Raw genomic sequence first — 14,142 nt, forward strand, 5'->3', positions numbered from 1 at the left:
ACAACAGAGTCATAGAAGGTCTTCAGGAGTGGGCCCTCCACTCCAAACGACCTGAGTCTCCGCAGCAGGTACAGCCTGCTCTGCCCTTTCCTGTAGAGGGCGTCTGAGTTATGAGTCCAGTCCAGTCTATTGTTCAGATGAACACCAAGGTACCTGTAGCTGTCCACAGCCTAAATGTTCATACCTTGGATGTTCAGTGGTTGCAGTGGAGAATGCTTGTGCCTGCGGAAGTCTACCACCAGTTCCTTGGTTTTACTGGCGTTGATCTGGAGGTAGTTCAGCTGGCACCAGTCCAGACCTCTGGGTCCAGACCTCTGGACGACAAGGAGTACAGAGGGTCAGACCTCTGTACTCCTTGTCGTCCCCATCGGTGATGAGGCCGACTATTGCAGAGTCATCAGAGAACTTCTGCAGGAAGCACTGGGTGGAATTGTGGGAGAAGTCTGCAGTGTAGATGGTGAAGAGGAACGGAGCCAGAACCGTTCCCTGTGGGGCCCCTGTACTGCAGACGACCCTGTCCGACAGTCCTCACATACTGTGGTCGGTCGGTGAGGTAGTCCAGGATCCAGGTAGTGAGGTGATGGTCCACTCCAGAGTTCACCAGCTTGTCCTTTAGAACCGAGAGCGGGGCGAACGCCCGAACGCCAGCTCGCACTGCAAAAGAAAACCACTACAGGCCCCCGGGTCGCCTGCGTACGCCTCCGGCTCCGGGGAAGCAGCATCGCGGAACAGATGAGCTCGCTGGGGCTCGGAATCAGCCACGGGCTGAGGTGCAGGCGCCGTCGAGGCGGCCTGAGCTGAGCTACCGGCGGCGGAGTCCGACTCCGAAGGTTGAAGGGACTGAATGTCGGACTGCATAGTAACCTGCTCGTTTCTGAGAGTGCATACTTGGGCTAACAGATACTGCAGCGTCTGTTCGTGACTACAGATGATAGCCCCCTGCTTACTTATCGCTACACGGGTTGGGTCTGCTGTGTCCATATAACTGGCCTGAGTATACTGTCACGGCACAGCGGCACGAGGAAACTGAGATGGACACAAGTGCAGAAACCAAACCGGAAGTGAGACGGTAAGTGAACTAGGATTTACCACACTAGTGGCGCACAGAAAAAATCCTAATGATTTGCATGTTGGTGAAGCAGAATGACCTTTGTGTAACCTTGCTTATATGTTGTTAAGTAATGTCATTTACAGAATTTGTGGGTTTAAAAAATCTTAGGTATGGTCACATGACCAAAAAATACCACTATATATTAAGTTTTGGGAGTGGCACCAACACAAGAGCTATATGTTGTTTTGTTTTGGAAATAGAAGTCTTTAAACATTACAGATAGGCCTTCCTTAGGATATCAAACGTTTGCATTTACACTATTCAAAGTTTAGCATCAAATTTAAATGTTTTTAAGTTTAGAAATTGTTTTGTAAGATTACAACACTTAAAAAAGTAAGATAAAGAATTAAAAAAACTGTTGGCTTTGTTCAAACCTCAAAATATAAAATAAACAAGAGATTTGGTTTATTAAAGTATGTTAACAGTGTTTGTTTCACTACACGAATGTAATAATATTATAATTAACATTCATTAAAACACATTTTTTAATCTAACTCCTCACGTGCCCAATTTCTACAGAAAGTTCACTCCCTTCAGGTGTCCTGATTTGACAGTAAAATATATCAAAGGATCAAATAAAGACCTGGTTAAACTCAGCTTCCCTGAAGAGATCACAAGATACGTTGTCATGTAAGTCACCTATCATTATTTTTTTCTATTAATCTGATTTGAAACATTATTTTAAACGCATGAAAGATTTTAAATACTCAAATCCTTTTTGATATAATTATTTTGGATATGCATATGAACTATATATTAAGCAACTTTTTAGACTGGAGATAAGAAACCTTAAATGATTAAAATCTTTGATAATCATTATGGTACAATAATAATCATGATGACTATATTTGTTATACAGAAGCAAAGAATGGAAAAAACCTGTTTATCGCTCATCATGCTGCTCGCAGGTAAGTGATATTAATATCTTAAACATTTGAAATATAGTTTATAAACATACTGAGACAGATTGATGTCATTTGGTTAATCAGATTATATTCCAAGTTTTTAAACAATGTATTTATTAACATTAGCCACAAGGACAAAGATGAAATCTTATCTCCTCATACTAAAACACTTCATTATTTCAAATTTAAATTCCCTTTTTTAACATTTATTGTTATATTTAAATATAATATTTATTAAACTAAGTGGTTTACCACGTTTTAGCTGCTGAGTCAATATTTTCCCGAATAAGAGGGTTTTATTTTTCCTGCTTCTTTTTCTCCTAATTTCTATTATTGCTGTTATTAACCATCATCCAGTGTTTTCCTAGTGCTGATAGTAAGCACAAAAAAGGAGGGTTTCATCAGGAACAATACCTGACATCAGGTTTTTGCCAAATGAAATATTTGGCAAAGTTGGGGAAAGAGAAGGAAGACAGGATAAAAGACATGCTGTGGAAGAGAGACAGAGGTTAATAACAGATATGAATCAGTGCAGATAGGTCTATTAACACATAGTGAGTGAGAAAGGTGACTGAAAAGGAAATACTCAGTGTATCGTGGGAATCCCCCAGCAGTCTACACCTATTGCAGCATAACTAAGGGAGGATTCAGGGTCACCTGGTCCAGCCCTAACTATATGCTTTAGCAAAGAAGAAAGTTTTAAGCCTAATCTTAAAAGTAGAGATAGTGTCTGTCTCCCGAATCCAAACTGGAAGCTGGTTCCACAGAAGAGGGGTCTGAAAACTGATGGCTCTGCCTCCCATTTAACTTTTAAATACTCTAGGAACAACAAGTAGGCCTGCAGAGCGAGAGCGAAGTGCTCTAATAGGGTGATATGGTACTACAAGGTCATTAAGATAAGATAGGGCCTGATTATTAAAGACCTTGTATGTGAGGAGCAGGATTTTGAATTCAATTCTGGATTTAACAGGAAGCTAATGAAGGGAAGCCAAAACAGGAGAAATATGCTCTCTCTTTCTAGTCCCTGTCAGGACTCTTGCTGACTTTTTGTCAGTCTGGCTACAGTGCTGAAGGGAAGCCTAGGGTTGTTCTTATTTTCTTCAATCTCTGATGAATAATACGATGTTGTAGCTTTCAGGGGGGCCTAATTCTAAAGCAACAAACTTTTCCTCTAGGATTAAAAATGGTCTTATACATTTGTGACAGGCCATTTCCTCTCTGGCTTTGAAGTTGACTGCTTTAGACTACATGTTTGAGAATTACCAGGTAGTCAAGTACTTCTGTTAGAGTAGCGTTCAGGTAGCTGCTCTGCTCTGTGTTGATACGGGGCACTGAAAATTATAACAGTAGGTGAACTAGAAAATGGTGGGTGAATGCCGTGTAGTGGAAATCTACTTCAGAAAACAGCTAAAAAGCCGAACTATCTGCTGAAAAGAGATGAGAAAGCTGAAGGGTCACGGGTAGGAGTTAAACCAGCGCTGCCTACGGCCAGGGTACCTGCTTATCCCAGCAAGCTGAATGTGTGCAAAAGAAGCTTAAGTGTGAGAGTAATGACTGCAAATGTAGGCTCTATGACCGGTAATGAGAAAAAACTAGCTGATATGTTCAACAGGATGAAGATATGTGCATTGTCACTGGTACTGAATAAATTAAGTGCTGTAAACCTAAGCACTAAAAAAAGACTGGCCTATTAACTTGAATTGTTTAAGTTCATCTTACATTTTCTTCAATTTAAGTTAGGTCAACTTATTTTTCACCAACCTCAATGCATATTAAGTACCTGCTACTTAAAAAAATAATTTAAGTTTCTCAAATGTTACATTGAGTATTTTGGTCTAAAAAAACAAAAAAAATATGATGTCCACATATGTGGATGCCAGGTCCTAGGAGGTTAAGATGGAAGTTTCTTCCCCCAATCATTTAGGTTGGGGAATGGGTCCTAACTGTCATCTGTGCTTATGCGCTGAACATATTTCAGAGTACCAGTTTTTCTAGATGTCCCTGCGTGGGGTGCTTGAGGGTTCTTCACCTGGGGACTCTGTCCTAGAGGGAGACTTCAGTGGGTAATCTGTAGGGGGCATGATTAGGAGAAAAGGCTCACCTGATCTGCACCAGAGTTGTGAAGTGTTATCGGACTTTTGTGCAAACAGCAATTTGTCCATAATGAATACTATGTTTGAACATAATGGTCTCCATAAACGCAACAATCACTAGGACATCCTGGATCGCAGGCTACGAATCTATTTTGTAATCATATGATCAGATCTGGGGCTGTATGTTCTGAATACCCAGGTGAAGTGGGAGGCTCAGCTGGTCAATTGATCAGTATGCACTCGGAACAGCGAAGGACCCCGTGGGACTTTGGAGGCAGTTGAGGCCAACCGAAATCTCTTGTGTGGAAAAAGTTTGAGGCCATGTAAAAAAAACAAAAAACATCCAGACTTCCTCAGAGCAAATCTGCCTCAATCATATGTTGCATATATTTAAACATAATCACATGTTTTTGCCTATTTTTGCTGTTTGTATGTCGTAAGTCCTGCTGATGGATTGACCAGTAGGGCTGTCTTTTATGTGTCTGTTTAACCTCAAATAAGTTTGATGTTTGAAAGCACAGTAATGTGAAATACAAACTTCCCCTAAAGTAATTATCCTATTCTTATACTGTAACAACTAAAAAGAACAGAAATCAATGTAGAAATATAAGGAGTGAAAGTAAAATACTCAAGGAAAGTACAAATAACGGAAAATTCTATTCAAGTGTTTTAACGATTTATTAACCCATTATAGCCCAAATTTTAATAATATGTCTGCATTAAGTGCCTAGTAATTACATAAATTGCAAAAAAATGCAATAAAATACAAAAAAATTGAAAATCGTTTTTGCTTTATATATTTGTAGTTAGAGAAATTTAAGAGGCTTATCCCTCAAAACTGTAAATACAAAAAAGTTGCACAAACTAGTTTCCCACCAAAGGAAATTTATTTTAAGTGTCTTCATAGTTTTATTTTTGAAATACACCAATTTTCATATACTACTGGAAAAACAAAAAATATATTATAGTGCAAATTTGCAAAATAACAGCATATGCATCAAAATAAAATATTTCCAGCAGTGCAATATGAGTCCTCAGCATCCCAGAAACGAAACAGAAAGTCATAAAGTCAAACATTACTTTTAAAAACACAAGTATAGGCTCATAAGGCCAAGATGGTAAAAAACTACATTTCCGCAAAATGACGTCACTTCCGGTTTCAGGCAGGTCATGCCAGACATGCGATAGTTCACGCTGATGGACGTAGGAAGTGTTACAAACAGCTGATCGGATCGGCAAAGCATTTTTCTGGAATATTGTGTTTTTGTTGCTGCAAGTGCTTTTTATGCAGTTTTTGCAAAGCTATATGTGGAAGGAAACTGTGACCTAGGACAAGCTGATGGCATAAGATGTAAGTACAACTCCTCCAGTTTCATATGCAAAAAAAATTATTGCGCTAGCTTACATGGTTGCAGTGCTACCGGGATTTAAAAATAGTTACGCAAAATGGAGCGTGTCCGGCGTGACCGGCTTTAAAGGTTTAATACCATATGTCCCACATCATACTTGCATCGTATAGTAAATATTTTTTGTAAATTTACATTTACATTTTGTAAATGTAAATTTTACATTTGACAAAAATGTAAATTTTTGTCACGATGTGGTATGGACTCAAGCGCAGACGTGGCAGCTAAAATACAGTTCCTTTTATTTGTACACAACACCAGGTGCGAGTATATACAAGTGAGAGGGAGGGGAATCCAGCGCTCAGGGAAATCTGGGAAAGGAGCTCTTCACACACGAGGAATCCAAGGAACACAGCACACCAGCAAGTTAGCACACCCAGGGCTCCAAGGGAAAAGGAATTCCGAGGTTACTCAACAGTCCAGAGACGAGACGTTTCAAGCCACTGCCTTAAGTAGTGGATGCTGGTTAGGCAATAAGCCACAGGTGTGTGATTATCCACAGGTGCGAGGGCCAGGGGCGGGGAGCCCAAAATGAGCTCCGCCCCAGCTTGAGAGAGAGGGAAAGGTAAACAAGAAACATATGTAGCCAACATGAGTAAGCCGGGTAGACACGGGGGCCATGGCAGTACCCCCAACCTCAACGGGAGCCTCCCAGTGACCCACCAGGCTTACCAGGGTGCAGACGGTGGAACTCCCGTAGCAAATCTTTAGCCCATGGTAGTTGAGGTGGGGCTGTTGTGTGCGTATTCTATCCACGATAGGTGTTCACTCCAGGTGGATTGATTGTGAGAAGCAACGCAGCAAAGAGCCACCTCCAACTCCTGGTTGGTCCGTTCCAATTGTCCATTGCTCTGGGGATGAAAACCAGACGACAAACTAACCTTGGCCCCCAGGGTGGTACAGAACTCCCTCCAAACACAAGAAGTGAATTGAGGCCCCCTGTCCGAGACTATATCCTCAGGAATGCCATGGAGGCTGAACACGTGAGTAGTGAGCAATCGGGCGGTCTCCAAGGCAGTCGGGAGCTTGAGGAGAGCAACGAAGTGAGCAGCTTTGGAAAACTATTGCAGTGTTACCTGAGGAGGGCGGCAACCCAGTGATGAAATCGAGGGAGATATGAGACCACGGCCGGCCCGGCGTGGACAGCGTTAGCAGTAGCCCGGACGGTGGATGGTGAGAGAGCTTGTTATGGGCACACATGGAGCAGGCTTTGACATATTCAGTAGCATCTTTTATTAGCGTGGGCCACCAGAAATAACGCTGCAGAAAGGTGATGGTGCAGTGAATCCTGGGATGGCAGGTGAGACGAGTGGCATGGCCCCACTGAAGAACCCGTGAACGGACGGATGTGGGAACAAAGAGCCAAACTCGCAGGCCGGTACCAGGTTGGGGTTCAGTCTTGAGCCTTACGGACCAGGGCCTCAATCTCCCTGGAGACTGCTCCAATAACGCTGGAGGTGGGAAGAATGGGTCCGGGATCCGAATCCTCTTCGACGGTGATGAATTGTTGAGAAACGTCGGGCTTGACGTTTTGGAAGCCCGGCCTTTAGGTGATGGAGAAGTTAAACTTTGTAAAGAACAGAGCCCACCTTGCCTGACGAGAGTTGAGACACTTAGCAGATCTGATGTATTCTAAGTTTTTATGATCTGTTCAGGGTGCTTGGTGCCCTCTAGCCAGTGCCGCCATTCCTCCAGGGCGAGTTTTACGGCCAACAACTCTCCATCCCCTTGTGAGGGTGCTGGGGAGCATCTCCCTCACTAAATGATGTACGCACTCAGTGTCTAATAGGAAGTTTTGATTTTGTTTTGCTTTTGTTTTGAAGTCCATTAACCTCTCTCTCTCTCTCTCTCTCTCTCTCTCTCTCCCTATCTCCCTTGAAGTCAACTTCCTGAAGGCCTTAGTCATGGAGTGCACACTTGATTATGGCCTAATGATGTTCACCTGAGAGGAGTTTTCCAATCACCCACTGATAGTGGGTTGAACCATCTGATGAGAGCTGAGGGGGGAGTGGGTTGAATTTTCAGTTTGATTTGATTTAGTTAGTTGGGACATTGTTTAGCTGGGGGTGTTTTGTAATCAGATATTTGTGAGGTGTGTCAAAATAACTGCAATGTTTCACTGTATAGATTTTTGTTGCTGGGTTGTGTCGGGGTGGGAAGACCATTTACATTTTATTGGGGATGGTATGACCAGCATCTATTTAAGGAGGGATTTGTTGAGAGGCTTCGGTGGTTATTTCTAGATGTGTTGCTGGTGAGCATGACAAAAAACTTCTGTACCAGAAAAAAAGAGAGAATATAGTCAAAGCTTTGAAAACAATTGAAGGCTCGTGTGGTTGTTTTTTCCATTTGGTCCCCTTCACATTGCCTTGCCACCGTTACATTTTGGTGTTATGAGTGGGATGTGGCGCTTCGTTAGTGGAGGTGGACCATATTAATAGCTGCAATATGGGTCCGAAAGCACAAGCCAGAGCTCAGAAGATGGAGGTGGCAGAGGAATGCCTGGAGGAGGGCGCTGTAGGGGGAGTGCCCCTGATCTTGAAGCCTCGGGAGGAGCAGCTGCATCCCGAGACTACAGATGTGGATTCTATTGCGGGCCTGCTACAACAGTGTGTACGCTTCCAGCGGGACATGAGTGACAGGTGGGAGAAAGAATCAATAAAGCAAGATCAAAAATGGCGGCAGATGCAGATCCAAATGAATAACCTTCAAGATGAGTTGGAGCAGCAACAAAGTGCAGCAGTCCAGCCCCAGGAGCAATCTCCGCACCCAGCAGCAATTGAGAGAAGAAATGGTGTTTCGAGAGACCAAGCTGGGGGAAAGCAGTGATACCAAAACTGGAGGTGGGCGATGACATTGAGCAGTACTTGATAACCTTTGAGAGGCTGGCGGTGGCGTATTAGTGGCCTGAAGTGGAGTGGTCGGTGAGGCTGGTTCCTTACCTGTCAGGAAGAGCTCGAGCAGCTTATGTGGCCATGGCAGCAGAGGACACTGGGGATTACCAAAAGGTTAAGGAAGCAATTTTTTCAAAATATGACATTAATGAAGAGGTGTACCAACAGCGGTTCCGAGACCCTGACATCCGGCCCGGCGAAAGTCCGAAAGAGTTTTATAATCGTCTGAAAGACCTGTATGGCAAATGGATCCAACCAGAAAAGAAAACCAAGGAGCAGGTTGGAGATGCCATTATCCTTGAACAGTTTTATCACTCATTGACTCCAGAACACCAGGTGTGGGTGAAAGAAAGGGGTCCAAAGTCAGCGCAAGAAGCTGCTCAGCTGGTGGAAACATTTCAAGCAGCAAGGCGAGGAGCTAGAAGCTTTCGATTTGGGGGCTTCAGCCAAATCTTTCACTTCACATGGTAAGTCATCTGGGGTTGGGGGTGGTCCTAAGGAGTTAGAGCCTTTGAAGTCGGGGGATGGGTTTGTAAAAACAAAATTAACCACCAAACCTGTTTGTTTCTATTGTGGGGGGTAGGGTCACATTAAGCCAGAGTGTCCAGTCAGAAAGGCAAGGGCAGCATATGTGTGTACCTGTGAGAATAAAGTTTGGGAAGGGAAGCAGAAAACCACCACTGTGAAAATAAATGGTAGGAAAGCCCAAGCCCTTCTGGACACTGGTAGTGTGCAAACATTGATACATCCAACACTAGTCCAGCAAGAGTTGCCTCTGGATAAGCCTGTCCTTAATATTTTATGTGTACATGGTGATTGTAAGGCCTACCCCATAACAGTAGTTTATCTAGAAGTTTCTGGGCAGAAGTACCTTATCTCAGTTGGGGTGGTGGAAAGCTTGTCATATCCTGTAATTTTAGGTCAGGATGTGCCTATTCTGCAGGAGCTGGTACAAACTTGTAAACCTGTAAATATTGTCACAAGGTCACAGGAACAAAAGCAGAAGGAGGAGGAACAATGCAATGAGCAGGTGCCAAAGGCTGAGAGTCATGTCAGTGCAGTCCCGAAGCTAATTAGTGAGCACATGTATGAGACTCAAAATGGGGCGGAGGACCAGAGCGAGCAATCTGACATTTTCTCGGAATTGCCATTTTTTGCGGAGGTGTTGCCAGAACTTGCCATTAAAGCTAGGAAAAGCAACAGTCAAAGAAGAATAGAGAAAATGGCAGGGACGGTTAAGAATACTGTTGAGCTGCCAGGCCAGTGCCAGGTAGCAGAGAAACTGTCCAAGAAGACTTCAGAGCTGCAGAAACAGGATGAGACATTGGAAGGCCCTTTTAAACAGGCAGTAGAAGTGCAGCCCGGTCAGTTGATAGAAGAGGGTTATTACCTCAAAGGACAAGTGTTGTACTACAAAGGCAGCAGGGATGACAAAGGGAAGTTAGTAGTCCCCCAGCAGCGGCGGGAGCAAGTTTTGAGACTGGGGCATAGTATTCCCTGGGCGGGGCATCTGGGAACGCATAAAACAAGGGACCGAATAGCCAGCAGGTTCTTTTGGCCAGGTATGAACAGAGAGGTTGAGGAGTTTTGCCAGTCTTGCTCAATCTGTCAGCTGGCCGGGGATAAAAAAGTCCTAAAGTTTCCTTTACAGCCTTTACCTGTTATTGAGGTTCCATTTAGTCGTATTGCAATGGATATAGTGGGGCTGCTAGAGCAAACCCAGGCAGGTAATCGCTATATATTGGTGGCTTGTGATTACAGTACCAGATACCCAGAAGCTTTTTCCTTTAGGGATATTACAGCTAAACAGATAGCTTATGCCCTTTTGCAGCTTTTTTCCCCGAGTGGGTATTCCGTCTGAGATTTTGACAGATCAGGGAACAAACTTCCTTTCACATACACCGAGGCAGGTTCATAAGCTTTCAGGTATTAGAAGTATCCGGACCACCCCTTACCATCCCCAAACAGATGGCTTGGTGGAGCAATACAATCGAACTCTGAAAGCAATGCCGAAGAAGTTCATCTCGGCTGCCAAAGACTGGGACAAGTGGCTTCCCTATTTGCTGTTTGCTTATAGGGAGGTGCCTCAAGTCTCAACTGGCTTTTCACCTTTTGAGCTCCTTTATGGCAGGCAGGTGAGAGGACCATTGGATGTTCTGCAGGAATCCTGGGTGAAGCCGAGGAGAGAGGTAATGAGTGTTTTGGACTCCGTCCTTCAGATGAGGGAGAAAATGGAGCAAAAGACCAAACTGGTAAAGAAGCATATGCAGAAGGCGCAGCAGCGGCAGCAGGCCTGCTATAACCGGGCAGCAAGGGAGAGATCGTTCAGCCAAGGACAGCAGGTACTGTTACTACTTCCTACTGCTGAAAACAAATTGTTGGCTAAATGGCAAGGTCCATATATGGTGCTAAGAAAGCTGAGTTCAACAACTTATGAGATCCAGATGCCTGAGAGAAGGAATCCGCAACAAACATTTCACAGCTGAAGGAATGGAAAACCCGGGATAATCCAATCCAGCAGCAGTTGTTGGTGCGAACAGTGGCGGAGGAGGATGAAATTGTTGAGGGGTTTATTCCTCTTAGGCTTAACGTGGCCTCTCTTGACCTCTCCCATCTCTATGTATGTCAACAGGAAGAATTGCGTGCCATTATTCCACCGGGTCTTTTTCAGGAAAAACCGGGAGCAACAGATCTTGTGGAGCATGACATCCGTCTGAAAGAAAGTACACCAATAAGGCAGAGAATGTACAGAATTCCGCAAAAATTGCTGCCTGTTTTGGAGAAGGAGGTAGCTCTGATATTGCAGTTGGGGGTCATTGAGCCCTCCACCAGTGAATGGAGCAATCCTATTGTGATGGTGGTAAAAAAGGACGACAGCCTCAGATTCTGCAATGACTTCAAAAAGGTAAATGCACAGTCTGAATTTGATGCTTTTCCTCTATCCATGCTGGAAGATCTGATCGAACATGTGGGGCAAGCAAAGTTCCTCACTACGTTAGATCTATGTAAAGGATATTGGCAGGTGCCGTTGTCAGATGCTGCAAAGCCTTTGACTGCCTTCAGAACACCGCAGGGGTTGTGGCAATACACTAGGATGCCGTTTGGCCTGCATGGAGCACCTGTGACCTTCCAAAGGTTAATGAATAAAGTGTTGGCAGGTATCGAAAAATCTGCTGTGGCCTACCTGGATGAAATTGTCATTCACAGTTCTTCATGGCAGGAACATCTGACTCACTTGGAGGTGGTGTTTGGAAGAATCAAGGAAGCCGGCCTGACAATATGTCACTGAGTCATGGTCCTGCGACCATGACTCAGTGACTTTATGTTTATGCACTTATTGTTATTACTTTCATTATTATTCATGGCTGTTTTGGGATGGTTTGTGTTTGGGATTTTAGATACTGGGTTTTGGGTTTGTGCTCCCTCTATTGGTCCCTGGTGTTAGTGTTCCCCTGTCTCGTCAGGTTAATCAGGTCCAGCTGTGTCTCCCACCTGTGTGTGATTTCCCAGTGTCTCTCTGTGTATTTATAGTGTGTGTTTGCCTCTGCTCCTCGTCGCGTCGTCTGTGTACATACCCTGTGTTCATCCTCTGTGTTCCTACCTGGTGTAATCCTCTGCGTGTTCTCCCTGCTGTTCTCCCTTCATGTTCAGTGCTGCGTTTTGGGTCCTCCTTCCACTCTCCACACGGCCGCTGCCCCGGACCGTGACACAATACACCCCAAAAAGTGTACCCTGCCAAAGCAGGAGCTTGAGTGTCTGGGTTACAACATCGGAAACAGTGAAATCAAGCCAGTCAAGGATAAAGTGGAGGCCATCCGGATGAGGGAGATACCTCACACTCGCAAACAGGTAAAGTCTTTCCTTGGACTATTGAGCTGGTACCGACGCTTCATTCCAAACTTTTCAGAGAGGACGGCACCCTTGTCAGATCTCACCAGTACAGTAAAATCTAAACTGGTCTGGGGAGAGGAGCAAGAGAAGGCCTTCAAAGATTTGAAGGAGGCCCTGTGTTGTGAACCTGTGCTTGAGAGTCTCAACTTTGACTTGCCTTTTACGATACAAACTGATGCTTCTAATCGAGGAATCGAGGAATTGGAGCTGTCCTGTTGCCAGGACAGTTCAAGGTAAACATACCTTGAGCTCAGACATATCATCAAGGTAAACAAAAGCACAGCAGTTAATAAAGTCTCTGAGGAGGTCATTTAGCAAAGCTTGAAAAACAGCAGGAGCATTTGCCAACCCAAACGGCATAACCAGATACTCGAAGTGGCCCAAATGTGTGTTAAATGCTGTTTTCCACTCATCTCCCCGTCTAATCCTTACCAAGTGATATGCATTGCGCAAATCGAGCTTGCTGAACACTGTCGCCCCCTGCAGCAGTTCGAAGGCGGAGGAAAAGAGAGGTAAGGGTTATTTGTTTTTGACAGTGATAATATTGAGTCTGCGGAAGTCAATACATGGCCGAAGGGATTTATCTTTCTTCTCCATGAAGAAAAAGCCGGCACCTACTGGGGATAATGACGGTCAAATAATACCCGCAGCTAGTGAGTCCGTTATGTATTTTACCATGGCCTCCCTTTCTGGCTGGGTAAGGCTATACAGGTGGCCAGATGGTAGGGTGGCCCCAGGAAGGAGATCAATAGCAAAATCGTAGAGCCTGTGAGGTGGAAGCGAGCGTGACTCATCCTTGCTAACAATTTTTTTTTTCAGTGATTCACCCAAGAGCCCAGTTTCCACAATAACAAAATCTTTGTCTTATTGTTTTCAGGAGGACTTTCCACTCTTCCTCCCCACTCCAGAGAATACCACATTGTGAACGAGAAAATGTCCTGGACTGAAGCTCAGAGTTACTGCAGAGAAAATTTCACTGACCTGGCCACAATCTACAACAGCAACATCAACCAACTGCTTGTGACAATGGTACCAAACGTTAATGAGTGGGTTTGGATAGGGCTCTATAATGATCGTTACAACTGGAAGTGGTCCATGGAGGAAAACCTTTTTTATGTTGGCAGCACACATGAATTTTTGATCTGGGCTAACAGCCAACCAGACTGTGCAAATGCAAAGGAATTCTGTGTGGGTCTTCAGGGACAAACACAGATGAATGATAGATCCTGTGGAGATTCTTGCCCTTTCCTGTGTTACAATGGTAGGAAAAAGATTTGTTGGCATAGTTGTCCTACAATTTTATGAGATTCATAATGTGTGTCTCAAAATGCATCCTCTGTTGAATCTTTTACAGCCAGCAGTACAAGTTACATCTTAGTGAAGGAGAGCCGCTCCTGGTCAGCGGCTCAGTCGTACTGCAGGACATACCACACAGACCTGACCAGTATAAGAAGCAAAGAGGAGAAATCCAACATCACGCTCACTTTGAATGAATCAGGGGTTGAGTTTGTGTGGATTGGCCTCTACAGGGATCCCTGGGCCCCCTGGTCTGACAACACCACCTCCACATTCACTAACTGGCTCTCTGGTCAGCCTAATAACTATTTTCCACCTGAGGACTGTGTAGCATTTAATTTAAACACAGGAAAATGGTGTGATAGCAACTGTAGCACCAGAGTGCGTTTTTTCTGTTTCACAGGTGAGGTCCAGAATGCAAACACTGTATGATCCTGTCATCATGTAAAACACTAATGTTTGTGTTGTTATATGTGGTTCATTTTTAGCAGTGACAAAGCAAACAGTGGTGAAAATGAAGCTTCAGTCAGAGGCAGACATGCACAG

Source organism: Pundamilia nyererei, unplaced genomic scaffold (genome assembly GCF_000239375.1).
Source record: "Pundamilia nyererei isolate P.nyererei 1_Seehausen unplaced genomic scaffold, PunNye1.0 scaffold00457, whole genome shotgun sequence".
Lineage (NCBI taxonomy): Eukaryota > Metazoa > Chordata > Actinopteri > Cichliformes > Cichlidae > Pundamilia > Pundamilia nyererei.